Source organism: Tamandua tetradactyla, chromosome 4, assembly GCF_023851605.1.
Source record: "Tamandua tetradactyla isolate mTamTet1 chromosome 4, mTamTet1.pri, whole genome shotgun sequence".
Taxonomy (NCBI): Eukaryota; Metazoa; Chordata; class Mammalia; order Pilosa; family Myrmecophagidae; genus Tamandua; species Tamandua tetradactyla.
Genome location: NC_135330.1, coordinates 125,099,259 through 125,115,633, shown reverse-complemented (window position 1 = coordinate 125,115,633; position 16,375 = coordinate 125,099,259). Strand labels below are relative to the sequence as shown.

General features: G+C 36.8%; 1 long non-coding RNA gene across 4 annotated transcripts in view; it reads left to right on the top strand.

The window, feature by feature from the left end:
* The window catches only part of LOC143679336 (uncharacterized), a 364,318-nt gene that overhangs the window by 271,773 nt on the left and 76,170 nt on the right, over nucleotides 1–16,375 (top strand). The window lies entirely within an intron of this gene.

The window sequence follows — 16,375 nt, the reverse complement described above, 5'->3', positions numbered from 1 at the left end:
TTGTTTCAGAGTGTGTTATTTAATCTCCATATATTTGTGAAAGTTCTTGTTCTTTGGTGGTTATTGATTTCCAGCTTCATTTCATTATGATTAGAGAAAGTGCTTTGAATAATTTCAGTGTTTTTAAATTTATAAATACCTGTTTTGTGCCACAGCATATGATCAATCCTGGAGACTGTTCCATGAGCACTAGAGAAGAATGCATATCTTGGTGTTTTGGGGTGCAACAACCTATATATGTCTGCTAGGTCTAATTCATTTATCAAGTTATTTAACTTCTCTATTTCCTGGTTGATCTTCTGTCTGGTTGTTCTATCTATAGAGGAGAGTGGTGTTTTATTAAGATACCAGCATATAGCTGGATTATATTTCTTAATTCCCTCTGCCAATATGTATCTTTTAATTGGTAAGTTTAGTGCATTAATATAAAGTTATTACAGTAAAAGTATTTTTTGAATCCACCATCTTATCCTTTGGATTTTATATGTCAAATCTCTGTATTCTTTTCCCTCTTTCTCTTTTTATCCTTTAAGTGACCCTTACTGGTATTCTTCAATTCTGTGCCCTACTCCAAAGCTCCCTCTTCTGTCTTTTTTTTTTTTTTTTTTTCCTGCCAGTAGAACTCCCTTTAGTATTTATTGTAGGACTGGTCTCTTGTCGGCAAATTCTTTCAGTATTTGTTTGAATATGGAAATTTTAATCTCTCCCTCAGTTTTGAAAGACAATTTGGCTGGTGTGCTGGTTTGAAAGGATTTATGTACCCTAGAAAAGCCATGTTTTAATCTTAATCCCATTTTATAAAGGCAGTGGTTTTTTCTAATCTTTATTCAATACGTATGTTTAAAACCATAATTAGATCATCCCCCTGCAGATGTAATTCAATCAAGAGTGGTTGTTAAGCTGGATTAGGTGGAGATGTGTCTTCACCCATTTGGGTGATTAGTTTACTGGAATCCTATAAAAGAGAATGATGAGAAAGAAAGCAAGGAGATTAAGAGAGATTAGAGAATGCTGCAGCACTATGAAGCAGAGAGTCCAACAATCAGGGCTTTGGAGATGAAGAGGAAAACGCCTCCTGGGCGCTTCAAGAAACAGGAAGCCAGGAGAGAAAGCTAGCAGATTACACCATGCTCATCATGTGCCCTTCCAGCCAAGAGAGAAACCATGATTGTGTTCACCATTGGATTCACTTGAGAGAGAAACCTTGAACTTCACTGGCCTTCTTGAACCATGGTATCTTTCCCAGGATGCCTTTGATTGTACATTTCTATAGACTTGTTTTAATTGGGTCATTTTCTTACCCTCAGAACTGTAAACTAGCAACTTACTAAATTCTTCTTTTTAAAAAGCCATTCCGTTTCTGGTATATTGCATTCTGTCAGCTAGCAAACTAGAACAGCTGGGTACGGAATTCTTAATTGGAAGTCTGTTTCTTTCAGGATCTTAAGTATATCATACCACTGCCTTCTCACCTCCATAGTGCCAGTTGAGTAGTCCAAACTCAGTCTCATATGGTTTCCCTTTTATGTAGCAGGTTGTTGTTCTCTTGCTGCTTTCAGGGTTTCCTGCTTCTCTTCAACATTTGACAGATTTATTAGTATGTGTCTTAGGGAAGGCCTATTTGGATTTATTCAATTTGAAGTTCATTGGGATTCTTTGATTTGCATATTTATGTCCTTTATAAGCATTGCAATGTTTTCTCCCATTATATCCTCGACTAATCTTCCTAGCCCTTTAATCTTCTCTTCTCCTTCTGGGATACCAATGATTCATATATTTGTGTGCTTTGTTTTGTCCATCATTTCCCTGAGGTCCAATTCAAATTTTTCAATCTTTTTTGCCATTTGCTCTTTTGTGTTCAAAATCAATTGCCTTGCCCTCTAATTCACTTATTCTTTCTTCTGCCACTTCAAATATGCTGTTGGATGTTTCTAGTATATATATATATATATATATTTTTTTTTTTTTTACATGGGCAGGCACTGGGAAATGAACCCAGGTCCTCTGGCATGGCAGGCAAGCATTCTTGCCTGCTGACCCACCATGGCCTGCCCTCTAGTATATTTTTTATTGGGTCTACAGCATCTTTAATCTCTGTGATATCTGCTATTTTTCTATTTATTCTTTCACATTCCTCTTTATGCTCTTTTAGTGTCTTCTTGATCTCCTTTTTGTCATTAGCCACCCCACTGATTTTATTTAGTAGAGTTATATGAATATCTTTGATTAGTTGTTACAAAGTCTGTGTCTTCTGTGGTATTTTAACTTGGCCATTAGGCTGGGGTATGTCTGTTTTGATATGCTTAGTGATCTGTTGCCTTCAAGACATGTAAATATCTTGATAGAGTTACTTTGGTAGTTGATTTCCTTCAGCTTTTTATTTGTGGGAGCGATGTGGAGCAGGATGCGGAATGTGGGGAGGAGGACAAATGTGCAGTGATGGGTTGCAGTGCAGGTATAGGCACAGGTTGCAGACACTATGCTGGTGTCTGTGAGCACAGGGTGTGTGGCAAGGGGTTGTGGAGGTGTGATATAGGGGCTGTAGGTGCAAGATGCAGCTCAGGCAGTCCTTGGAGCACAGGTGCAGGGTGTAGCAAGGGGGGCACAGAGGTAGGGAGCAATAGGAGGCAGATGGGGGATGCTGTGTGGTGCACAGGTACTGATGCACAGGGAGGATGTGGGTGGGTGTGTAGAGCATGGGGGTTGGGTATATCAAGGTGTATAGTAGGTGGCACTAAAGTTGGGCTACAGGGAGGGCAGGGCCCAGGTGTGTCCTTGTGCAGCGGGGGTTCATGGTGGGGCACTTGGATCATGATGGTGGGGAGAAGGGTAAGGGGTTCAGGTGCATGGGGTGTGGGGTGAGTTGCGGGACAGGGTGGCACACATGAGGATAGTGTGTTCAAATAACACAATTTGGCCTACTTCCTGGTCCTGGTCTCCCAATCCATGGACTCATGAGGGCTCTGTGCTTCCATTTGGAAAGGGGCGCGTTAAGCTATTTGCATTAATTGGACAGCCTCCAGTTCTCTGCATCTCAATTCTTCAGCTTTGGCATCCAAGGCCTCCCTATGGTTTAGAAGACCCTCCCAGATCACTTACACCCTGGAATTGCTGTCCCAGTCAACTTCCTGTCCTTTCTCTAGCTGTTCCTTGGAGCAGGGGTGAACTTGACCTGTCCTATTCCACCGTCTTCCTGGAACTGTCAGTTAGCATCTTTTAATCACTTTCTCTATGTTTTGTTCATTTTCTACATCCGAAGACAATATTTACCTTCTAGCTTCCATTTCAGCTAGGATGCAGACTTATGATCTAGATTCAGTGATCACACACACCTGAGCAAAATAGCACAGTTGGGATATGCTCTGTGGGATCTGTATGGGTGCTGTCTGTAGACAACAAAGGGGAAGTGGTGTTAGGTTTTCAGCTGTAGCAGGGGTGGTGGTTCTAGAGATCATATTCTGGCCTCAGTGGCTGTGGAGCATGATGGGCTACCTGTGTTTGATACAGTGGAAATGGACCTGCCAGCAGTACCATGGCTTGAATAAGTATTGGTTCCATCCAATATTAAGCCCTTGGGGAGCTTGTATACATCACTGTTCATGGCCCTTTATTAATTCCTTTTCTGCTTGTTTTGGTTTGCTAAAGCTGCCAGAATGCAATATACTAGAAATGGATAGGCTTAATTTATTAGGTTACACATTTACAGTCCTAAGACTATGAAAATGTCTGAATTTAAGGCAACAAGAAGATACCAGGACTCTGAAGAAAGGTATCTGGCACACCTCTGTCAGCTGGGAAGCAGGCAGCTGGCATCGGCTGGTCCTTGCTCCCTGGTTTGTTGCTTTCAGCTTCTGATTCCAGTGGCTTTCTTTCTGGGTCCTGTAGGTCTTCTCTTAGTGTCCTGGGGGCATTTCTCTCTCTAAGCATCTGTGGATCCTCTCTTGGCTTCTCCAGGGAAAACTCTGGAATTCATCTCTTAGCTTCCCTTGGCTGTCTCCAAGTTATGGGAACTTCAGGTTCTGTGGGTCCTTGCTTAGCATATCCTGTAGTAAGCTGTCTCCAAGGTCTGTGCTTTCTCAAAAATTTCTCCCTCTTAAAGAACTTGAATAAGAAGATTAAGTCCCACCTTGAACGGGCAGAGTCACATCTCTATGGAAACAACCTAATCAAGAGGCCCTACCCAGCAGTATGTCTACCCCCACAAGATTGGATTAAAAGAACATGTTTCTTTTCTGGGGCACATAACAGCTTCAAACCAACACATTGCTTAAACTAGAGTACAGACCAGTGCTTGTATAATATTTCCCATTTTAGGTTCCAAAGTTTTGAAATTCTGGCAATACAGGCATTTATTTATTTATACAAATTTTATTTTAAAATTTCATTTAATAACACTCTATACCTATGAAGCCACAGCTCCCCTTTCTCCCATCCCTTCATTTCCCTACTAATCTCCAAACTACTTTCTGTCTCTACAAATTTGCTATTTCTAGATATTTCATATAAGTGAAATCATACAATATTTGCCCTTATGTGCCTTGTTTATTTCACTCAGCCTAATGTTTGCAAGGTTCATCCATGTTGGAGTATGTCTTGGAACTACATTCATCCTTACGTTGAATAATACTTTATTGTGTGTATGTATGAAGATTTTGTTTTTCCATTCATCTGTCAATGGACACTTAGGGTGTTTCCACCTTTTGACTACTACGAATAATGCTGCTATGAACACTGGTATTCAAGTATCTGTTTGAGTCCTTATTTTCAGTTTCTTTGAGTATATATCTAGGAATAGAATTGCCCAGTCATATGGTAATTCCACATTTAACTTTCAGAGAATCCGCCATACTGCTTTCCACAATGGCTGCTCTATTTTACATTCCCATCAACAATGCATAAGGGTACCAATTTTCCACATCTTCTTTAACACTTGTCATTTTCCATTTTTTAAATAATAGCCATCCTAGTGGGTATAAAGTGTTATCTTTTTGTGGTTTCGCTTTGCCTATCCCTAATGGCTAATGATGTCGAACACCTTCCATATGCTTTTTGTCCATTTGTGTCCCTTCTTTGGAAAAATGTCTGCCTAAGTATTTTCATGTAATAATTTCACAGGCAAATGTCTTTTCCTTAGCTTCCACTCCAACAATGGGGGTGAGAAGATAGGGAATTAGGAATTTAAGGCACTATGGGAAATTTAGGAACAGGGAGATAATCATTGTAGAATGATTTATTTTTATGAAAATGAAATATCAATAAAGAAAAGAAATAATAATGGTTGCTGTATAAAATTTTCATTTAGTGTTCCTTACTTACTAGAAACTTATCAAGCTCTCCATCTTCCATATTAATGAAATGCTTATAAGTAATTTTGTATTCTTATGCAAAGACAGTTCTGTTCCTTTTTGTTTCTAGATCCTCATCAAAATATCTCAAGCCTTTGTGGCTTTTAGTGCATGGAAATATTAACTTCTGCTACCTGGGTCTTACATGTTAAGTATTGTATCTTTGAGTCCTCTTTTCAGAAATGGAGTGTGAAATGATGCTTGAGATACAGACTTTTGAATAACATATATTTCACCTATGTGTATCCTAAGTTGGTCACTTTATCTTGCTGTACTGCCTATAACCTCCAGTTAGTTCTCTTCTTTCAAAATTTTTCCCGAGAAGCAGAGAAGTGACCCTAATTTATACAAATGTATAAATTTATCATTTAATTTATAAATTAAATTATAAATAAATTATTAAATTTATACCTTTTTAAAAGGTCTTTAAGCCCACTGAACCTATATGATATTTATACAAATGTATAAATTACATACATCTGTGTGTATGTGCATTTTTTTTGTATACTGTACAGTGGGATCATATTTCATTCTTTTTCCATGTGAGTATCCCCTTATTGCAGTACCATTTGCTGAATTTTTTGTTTGGTTTTTCGTTTGTTTGCTCGTTTGCTTATTTGGGAAGTGCATGGGCCAAGAATCGAACCCAGGTCTCCTGCATGGCAGATGAGAAGTCTACCACTGAATTACCTTTGCACCCCCTTTTGTGGGTAGATGTAAATGTATCCAGTGGAGCTCTGATATAAACTTCTAATTCCTTTTCACTAAAAATTTTTTGAAAACTTCATCTAAGCAGAGCTAGGACATTGCTTTCAGTTTGTTTTAGTCTGGACTCTTTCCCCTTTTCTAGACTCTCCAAACTGGATGTTCTTCCCCCATTTATTGTTCACAGTGCCACTTTCTACAGTAAAATTGCTCTCTTTTATCACTATTTGCAGGAAAGGTTTTTTGTCACTTATGCATTCATTCAAAGGTCACAATAAACAAAGTTGATAGGGGCATAATATTCTGTTCCTATGTTTTCAAAGTGCTGACTATGATAGTAATTTTAGTTTTTTGCTATAATCTATAAAATAGGACAGTTATTTGAATCTTGAGTCTGTAAGAAATGAAATCTATGTGTATACTTATTCATTAATTAATTCAACCAACAAAAATTAATTTAGAAATTATTAATAACTATTTAAAGCAAAAATGTGTTTTTTGAAAAAAAAACTGATTAAGAAAAAACAAACATGAGCAATCTGGATCTCATGGACCTCTAGGGGTCCAATGTGAGCTTTAGGGGAATTTGAAATAACTCTTTTCCTTTCTCCATGATGACAACATCAGTGTTTGAATTTCTTCCTATATTAAGGGTTCATAAACTGAGGAGTGTGGACAAAGAAAGAATGGATGTCTTTTTAAGAGGTCTTTAAGCCCACTGAGCCTATATGACATTTTTTTTTCTTATGTGGGAGAGGGCTCATAGCTGTCATTATATTCTGAGTCCATGTCTCAAAAAGTTTAACAACCAACAATCTAATATAAAATATTAGCTTGAGAATGCCATGAAATTTGCTTAAAGTATCTTTCATTAATTATTGTCAAGTATATCTAGAATTCTTGTTGAAACTCTAGAGAATCTTTTTTTAATGTAGAAAAGCAATTTATTCCATTGTAAGCACTTGCACAGTTAGTCATGGAGACTAACAGGCCTGCTGGTGAAGCTGGTCACCCAAAATAGTTCCAGACGCGTGGGGAAAGACTGACACCTGAAAAAAACCCATACTCTTAGCCAGGATCAATTTAATTATAAAAACACAGATCAGTCATTCTTCTCAACTTAACTGGACAGTCTACCTGTCAGGTAAAAGCATGCATCTTTACAACTTGGTGGTCCCAACTTTAAAAAAACCACCATTTCACAGAAAGGAACGAAATAATATGAAACAGCTCAAGAAATATACTAACAAGCAAAACTGTATAGGGAAAGAGGAATACGTAAAATAAAGTTTTTTTTTTTACTTTAACATTTGTTCCCCCATTATTTGTTTATTTCTTATCCATTTTTTTTAATCATCTGTCCGTACCATAGATAGAAAAGGGCATATTTTGTACTCCTTGTTGATCACACGTTCTTCTACTGTGTCATCAAAAGCTGCTTCCTTCTCGGTCCGGGTGGACAGGCGAGGCGGGGGCGTGGTTCGCTGAGTTGAGACTTGCGTGAGGGGCGGGGAAGCTAGAGGCAGTTACTTAGTGTATTCGGCATCTATTGTTTCCTCTACAGAGTCTCAATACGCAAAATAAAACCTGTAACTCCTGTTTCTCTTCCCTTCCCTTTCTCTACCATTATTAAATATTCTGATGCAGATGGAGAGAGGCAGGAATGCACATTTGATAAAAGTATCAATGCTATAATAGAAATGCTTGGTTTTCTAGCCAGTTGCCTTTTTTTCTTTTTTTTTTTTTTTTCCTGCCTTCAGCTTTTGTGCAGTGAGAGTGATGGCCTTATTCCTCACTTTTAAAGGGAAGGGTATTTTCCGGTGGAGGTTTGGGAAGAAAAAGATTACCCATAGAAGGAATTGCAGCTTTCATAATTCTGCATATATACATAATGCACTTCCAAATATCAACAATCCTGGTTGTTATTTTGTAAATATTTTTATGTCCAACATCATACAGGTTATATATTTGAAATGTTATTTTATCATTTTTCAAAATAATTTACAATTCTTAATTGCTATGTTAGATATGGTGCTGCAAACAGTGTGAATTTTACGAAGAGAACTAAAAAATGGTAATTGTCTACTATGGCTTAAACATTGACCTAGATTTTTTTATATATACAATCTCATGTACTGCTTCTAGTAAACCTTTCGGTTAAGTATTATTTCCCCCATTTTAAAAATGAAACAATGCATTCAGACAGGCAAGATTATTGCTTCAAGAACATTTCTGTATTTTTCAAATCCTTGAACATATACTGGATTGTGTTTTTAATTTAAAATGTTCTGAATACAGCCTCATTTAAACATGAAAGTCACTGAAGAACCCGCTTCATAGTTTCAAGAATAAGTAATTAACTGAAATCTAATATGTGATAATATAATCATGAAAGACTAAGTACCTTTATAGGTGATGGTCTAATTTGAACTCCATCGTTAATTATTCTAAGGTATAAGATCATCAATTAATTATGTAACTTCACGTTTTTCCCTCAATTTTTGCCTTGTATTGTCACCTAGTGCAGTGGTGCTGCTGAAATTTGTCTTGTTTCTGATAAGACTGTCTGTTGATTGCAGTGGCTTCATGGGCATTCCTTATCCCAAAAGGAGAAGAGTTGTTTCAGAGAGCAGCCACAAGAAAGACATTGCTGGGAAGGGTACGTGACGAATGGCGATGTGATATTCAGCCTTTGTTTGGGGTAATGTTGCTGGCGTAAGATCAAGGGTAGCACTAAGTTCACATCCCAACTCCTGGTTTCACTACCTATCCCTTTGTTTCCTCTAACGCGACATCAGTGAATTATCCTTCTGCACCGTTCCTGGGTAATTACAGAGTAAATGCAAGTTAGATTATGAGAGCTATTATAATCTTGTCAGTGCCTTTGCCTAAAGCCTTTTTATTTAACTTTTTTTTGGTATGAAGTCTTTTCAAAGGATAGTATCTTTTAAATATTGTTATTCTTCATTGACCTAATAATAGGGAAAAATATGAAGAATTTTGACTATTCAGAGGATGGTAAAAAACAATTAAGATTGTTAAGAAGCCTGTTTTCCTCACAGAACCTCAATGAATAATATCCTTTTAAAGTTTCACAAACATTTAGGGTCTTCTTTTCCTATGAATAATATAAAATTGTAGAAAGTAGTCGATATTCAGATAGCTAAATGCATTTGAGGAACTCACACTAAAATTGATTAACAGTTATTATTCATATAGTTTCTTTTAAAATAATAAACTTTATTTTTAGAGCAGGTGTAAATTTATAAAAATCTTGCACAGAAAGGTGAGTGCGTTCCCATATTCTACCTCTTCCCCACATACGTGGATTCCCCATTAGTATGGTATGTTTGTTACAATTACTGGGCCAATATTGATACATTATTAATAACTAAATCCTATGGTTTATTTTATACTTCACTCTTTGTGTTGTACAATTCAATGTACTTTTATAAATGCATAATGTCATGATATCCACCACTACCACATCAGATAGAACCACATCAGTGCCCTTTTTCTACCTGTACATTCTACTCCCTCCCCCCCAAACCCATAGTAACCACTGGTCTTTTAATACTGTTTCTATAGTTGTGCCTTTTCCAGAATATGATCTAGTTGGAATCATTCCATAGTCTTTAGACTGCCTTCTATTACTTAGCTGAGGGGCATTTAAGGTACCTCCATATCTTTTTGCAACTTACTAGCTCATTTCTTTTTTTTTGCTGAATACTATTTTATCTTATGGATGTGCTGCAGATTATTAATCCATTCACCTATTGAAGGGTATCTTGGTTGCTGCCAACACTGGGCAATTAAGAATAAAGCTCATATAAATATCCATATGCAGTTTTCAGCATGGACATACATTTTCAGCTCCTTTCATAAACAGCTGGGAGTACAAATTGTGGATGATATGTTTAGCTTTGTAGGAAAGTGCCAAATTGCCTTCCAAAGTGACTGTGCCATTTTGCATTTGGACTAGCAATGAATGAGAGCTCCTGTTGCTCCACACTCAGTGTTAAAGTGTAGTAAACACATTTTTAAGCTGAGTGTCTCAGACAATAACATGACCAGTATGGAACTGAGGGCTCCTGCCAATATTTGTGCCAGTGAGTTTGAAAGCAAATCCTCCAACCCCATTGAAATCTTCAGATGTCTGTAGCTTTAGATGACATCTTGACTGCCACCTCATGAGAAAGCCTGAGCCAGACTCATTTACCTAAGCTGTTCCCAGATCCCTGATACTCAGAAACTGTGTGCGATAATAAAACTTGCTATTTTAAGCAGCTCAGTCAGTAATTTTTTTTACACAGCAATCGATAAATAAAGCATCATCAAAAGACACTGTTAACAAAAGAAAAGCCAAGCCACAAACTAGGAGAAAATATTTACAATGCCTGTGTCTGACTGATGACTTCTATTCAGAATATATAAAGAACTCCTAGAAGTCAATGATTAAAAGCAAAACCACCCAAATAAATGTGTTTACAAGTTTTAACATGCACTTTACAAACACAAAAGGGATATAATTGTTCAATAAGCACATGAAAATATGTTCAATATCATTAGTTATTAGGGAAATGCAAATGAAAGGATGAGAAACCACTATGTCCCCCAATAGAATGGCTAAAAATGCAGACTGCCAACATCAAATATTGACAACAATGATTAAGCAACCAGAGAACTCTTGCACTACTAGTGGAAGTCTAAAACAGTTTCGCCAACATGGAAAACAATTTGAGTTTCTTATAAAGTTAAACTTTTACATGCCCTATGACTTAGCAATTGCATTACTAGGTACAGTGTTTATGTTTTAATCCTTTTTTTGGAAAATGCAAATTTGATTCAATGTGATTGATATATTAGGGAACTAATTTTGCATAAATAGGAAATTTTAACTTTCTTATTAGCAATTTCGCCAGCTACACAAGAAATAGTAGGTGAATGAAGAAAATTGCACCAAGATGAATCTAGCTGTGTAACAAAACATGAACACACATCTACACATACCTCAAACATCTACGGCTACTTCCCAGTTCATGGGTGTGTTTCAGTCATACCCATTCGCATGTGGTTTTATAACTTTACTTTAATTTTTGGATTAATTCACCTTCTACCACTTCATAATAAGTCACAAGCTGTGTGGGCCTTCCAGTGCCCACTTCCACAAGCAAACATTGTCTTTTTCAGGGCAAAGGGCCATGTTTATTGTGTATTTGAGTATTTTTTTTAAGCCTTCATCATACATGAAAGAGCATTACTACTTTTATAAAGCTTCTTTCTTTTTGTTCATGTTTTAAGTGTTGTGTCTCAACTGCATCTTTTCCGTAAGCTGTTGTGTTTATTGCATAATTTTTCATAGAGTGGTTCTTTAGAGGACACACATAGGTCACAGTTTGGCAGAACTGACTTTATCTTAGAGAATTGATGACAAGTAACCAGAAAAGAGCATGTTCAAGAATGTTCATAGAAACTTCATTGATAAATAGCCTAAGATTTGAAACAACTCTCTTTAGCAGCACAAGAATGGATGAAACCAATTGTGTCATATTATTCATGCAGCCATAAAATGTTAACAAACTACTGATTAAGTGCAGCAAATATATCTCACAGATTTGATGAAGAGCAAAAAAAAATGCAGGAGTGAAAGGAGTACTGTTCTAGTTTGCTAGCTGCCGAAATGCAACACACCAGAAACGGATTGGCTTTTAATAAAAGGGGATTTATTTTGTTGGTTCTTCAGAGGAAAGGCAGCTAACTTTCCACTGAGGTTCTTTCTTACGTGGAAGGCACAGGATGGTCTCTGCTGGTCTTCTCTCCAGGCCCCCGGGTTCCAGCAACTTTCCCCAGGGTGATTCCTTTCTGCATCTCCAAAGGCCTGGGGTGAGCTGTGAGTGCTGAGATGAGGAATGCCGAGCTGCTTAGCAGCGCTACGTTGCAATCTCTCATTTAAGCACCAGCCAATTAAGTCAAACATCACTCATTGCAGCAGACACGCCTCCTAGCTGACTGCAGATGTAATTGGCAACAGATGAGGTTCACGTACCGTTGGCTTATGTCCGTAGCAACAAGACTAGGTATGCTCACCTGGCCAAGTTGACAACTGAATCTAACTAACACAAGTACATACTGTATGATTCCATTTAAATGAATTTCTATAAGAGGTAAAACTAATTTCTGTTGCCCAGGAGGGAGTTTTAGGGGAAGGGTACCAAAAACTTTGTGGGGTAATAGAAGTGTATTATATCTTATGAGGATACGCCTTACATGGGAGTATTTGTCAACACTCACTAATTTATACATTTAAAATGTACATTTCACTGAATATAGATTTTACTCTCCCAAAACACTAACACATTTTGAACTCTTGTTAGCAAGGTTTTTATTTGTTTGTTTTGCAGGGGTTTAGATTACTCATATTGAAACTACTCTTTATGTATTTTAGGCTTGAACAAATGTGTAAATATATTTAGGCTAATGGGAAAAAGAAGTTGTAAAAATGAAAGAGTGGAAGATTACAATAGCCCCTGTGGTGTTGGATTGGAATTGGAGTTATCTGTTTGAACTACATATAATATAAATGTATTGTATATTTATATAAGAAAGAAGTAATTATAGGTAAATGTGCACATGTGCCTTAGCATATATCTTAGCACCATCTGCTGTGATAGGCTAGATGCAACGACGCACCAGTAACAATGAACTCATCGAATACCTGGATATTGGTTTCTACATGTCATTCACAATAAGAAGTACCAGCGATCCTCGATGAACAGGCTGATTTCAGAGCTAGAACAGGCAAAGTAGAAGTTGATCCTGGAGCATTATCTTGCACGAGAAAGAAAGAAAGATGGGACTATGTCAAAAGGATAGTGGAGTCACTCTGAAAAGCTCCCACTGGCCAAATAGAGGGAAATTTGACCATCAAAATCAATAATGATAGCAATGGGAACACCCACGAAAGTGTCACAGCAGTGAATAAAAAGGTTAAACAACAAATAAATGAAATGATATTTTCAGTAATGATTGTAATGAATAAAATAAGGATCCAGGAGCCCATACTGACATAAGTAAGCAAATGGAAGAATGAATGAATGCAGGAATGAATAGGTATAAGAGAAAGTTCTTTTTTATAGGACTTTTATATCAAAGTCCTATATCAAATTATAGGACTAATTATATCAAACTAATTATATCAAAGAAATATGGAGTTAGAAAATCTAACAATGCTAAAATTAGTGGCTGAAAATTTGATAAGGAAAAGGATATTTCTGTTTTCTCAAAGTATACCACATGTCCAAATTACTTATCAGTTACAAGAGAAAAAATAGTATTCCGGTGGGAATTCCTTGTGGACATCACCATAACCAAACAATCAAACTGAATTTCTACTAATATTGTGGAAACCAACTCAGGTGCCTTTTCTTCATACGACCCACTGTGAAGGGCACATAATCCTTTGCATTATTTCTTTTAGGAATGCATAACCTGAATCTAGTCTTGAAGAGACATCAGCCAAACTCACACTGAGACGTAATTTACAAAAAGCTGGCCAGTTTTCTTTAAACATATTAAAGCAATTAGAAAGGCAAAGGATGAGGAATTCTTCCAACTTGAAGGAAACTAAAAAGACATAACAACTGTCATGGTTAGGGACAGGTGTCAACTTGGCCAAGTTGTGGTACCTGTTCATCTGATTGGGCAAGCGCTGGCCTGTCTGTTGCAATGAGGACATTTCATAGGATTAGGTCATGATCACGTCAGCTACATCCACAGCTGATTCCATTTGTAATCAGCCAAAGGGGAGTGTCTTCTGCAATTAGTGATGCTAAATCCAATCATGGGAAGCCTTTTAAGGAGGACTCAGAGGAGACAGGTTCCATTCCTGCTTTGGCTGGTGAGCCTCTCCTGTGGAGTTCGTCCAGACCCTCCATTGGAGTCATCGGCTTCGCAGCCTGCCCTGTGGATTTTGGACTCTGCGTTCCTATGGTCACGTGAGACACTTTCATAAATGTTATATTTGCAAGTGTTCCCTGTTGGTTCTGTTTCTCTAGAGAACCCTAACTAATACAACAACTAAAATGCAAATGCGTGATTTGAATTGGGCATTGGACCAGGAAGAAAAGGTTAAAAATAACAACATTAAGAAATTGGCAAAATTTGAATGCAGACTTTTGTTTAGATAATATTATATCCTAACTTTGTTAATTATACAAGTAAGAGAATGCTTTGTTTTTAGAAAATACACTCTGAAAAGTCACTGAAGTATTCAGAAATAAAGAAGCAAGATAACGCCAAAGAACTCCCAAAGGGTAAAGAAAAAAAATTACCCGTGTGTGTGTATGTGTGTGTGTGTGTGTGTGTGTGTGTGTGTTGTGTTTAGAGAGAACGATAAAGCAAGACATGGGGTGAATTGCAAACAGTTGGTTAATCTGTGTAAATGCTGTGGTTTTTCTTGGACTATTCAGCAAATTTTCTGTAAATTTGAAATTATATCAAAACAAGTTATAAAAGGTAAACCAAGGCCGTGCACCCGTGGCTCGGTGGCAGAATTCTCACCTGCTGTGCCAGAGACCTGGGTTTGATTCCTGGAGCCTGCATATGTTAAAAAAAAAAAAAAAAAAAAAAAAAAGTAAATCAGTGACAATTACAGAAAAATAAATGTATTGATAATTTCTTTAATAAAGCCAGTGACCTGTCACTAGAAGCAAATGAGTTTCAGATAATAATCGTGTGCTAAAAAAGATGAGCGTGATATTGAGTAGCAAGAAAAAACAAATGAGTGATAAGAAATTGAGGTGCTTCTCTGGATGGCTGGGAAACCCAGTAAATGATGCTATATTAAAGAACCTTTCACAGTTTTAGTTGTGGATTATTTTTTTTGTATGATAACCATTTTTTTCAATACACTTCTGCCAATTATTTATTCAAAATGCAATCCGTTTTAGATTAAATTGAATAAAGAGAATATAAACCTATACACCAGCTCACAAGGGCTGTCTGATATCGGAGGATGATTTTGATTCAGTGTCTGCATGTTAGCCGTAGCCTCATTTAGTTTGGAATCATAGACTCAGGGTTGCAGTGAACTTTACAGGTTATCTTGTTGCATTTGGTGCTTAAATTTCCTGTTCCCTTCCTTGCCAAGCAGAGTATGTTAATAGATATTCAAATATATTATTTTTAAAATTAAGACTATGTTTAGATTAGTGAGACAAATGCTCTGTGTTTCATTAGACACACAATAAACCTTGAATATATTAATATATTCTGCTCCTTTTTAAAAAGTCTAGCCCACTGCTCTAAGAGAATGAAAATATTTCAATAGAACGACGACATTTAGGTAAACTGCTTATAAAGCCCCTACCCTACTGCATTATGACTAACATGCATTTTTATTATTTGGTCTAACCTGGACAAGCTTTCTCTCTATTTTATATTAAAAGCAAACTTACGCATCCTTTTATTTTTGGTCTAGTTTTATTTTTTCTTTTCTATTTTTTGTTTTATCCTAAGTCAATTGTGTTAGATTTAAATTTAACATCACACTCTCAAAATATGATCATGTTATGGAGACTGGGATGCTTGGAATAAATTGTCTCTGCAATATTTCAAATCTCTAGTATTTAGTTACTTGCCAAATTTAGAGTCTACATTGCTTGGGAAATATTCACCAGGAGTTAAAAATATATTAAGTCATAATGAAGGACTGGGTATCAGAATCCCGTTAAAATCTATCACACCATCAGTTCTTATGTCACCATTCCTCATTATTTTTTCCAGTGTTTAACTGACTCATTGCCAAATCCAAATTCTCAGTTTTGTTTTAAAATATTGGAGTAGCTAATGAGTTCAAGACCCTTTTCTGCCTCTAACCATATTCATATTTCTCCTCTGATGTTTTCATGAAGACATGCCCTTGTGATGTCACAATTCGAGCCTTTAGGCCAGGCTATGAGCATTTTTGTGAAGTGTTGAGCTTATCTACGGGTTTCTGGACTGGCCGTTCTGCCTCCTTTCCTTTACAAGTTCTTACTCACTATTTCAAGTTTTTCCAGTATCTTCCTTTTCTTAAAGAAAGGCAACAAGAATTACTCATCTTTAAATATTAACTACTGATTACTCAAAGTACTGTGTATTTCAGGACATTACCCATTTTAAACAGAGATCAAAACTTTAAATTGAAGTGCTCTTTCAGCCATCAGTAGCAAACGGAAGCAAATACTTTTGGGATCATCCCTTTTTTTCTGAACTTAAAGACTATTATTTACTGTGCCTTTCCAAAAAAAAAAAAAAATCCTATACACCAGGGGAAAATTACATAA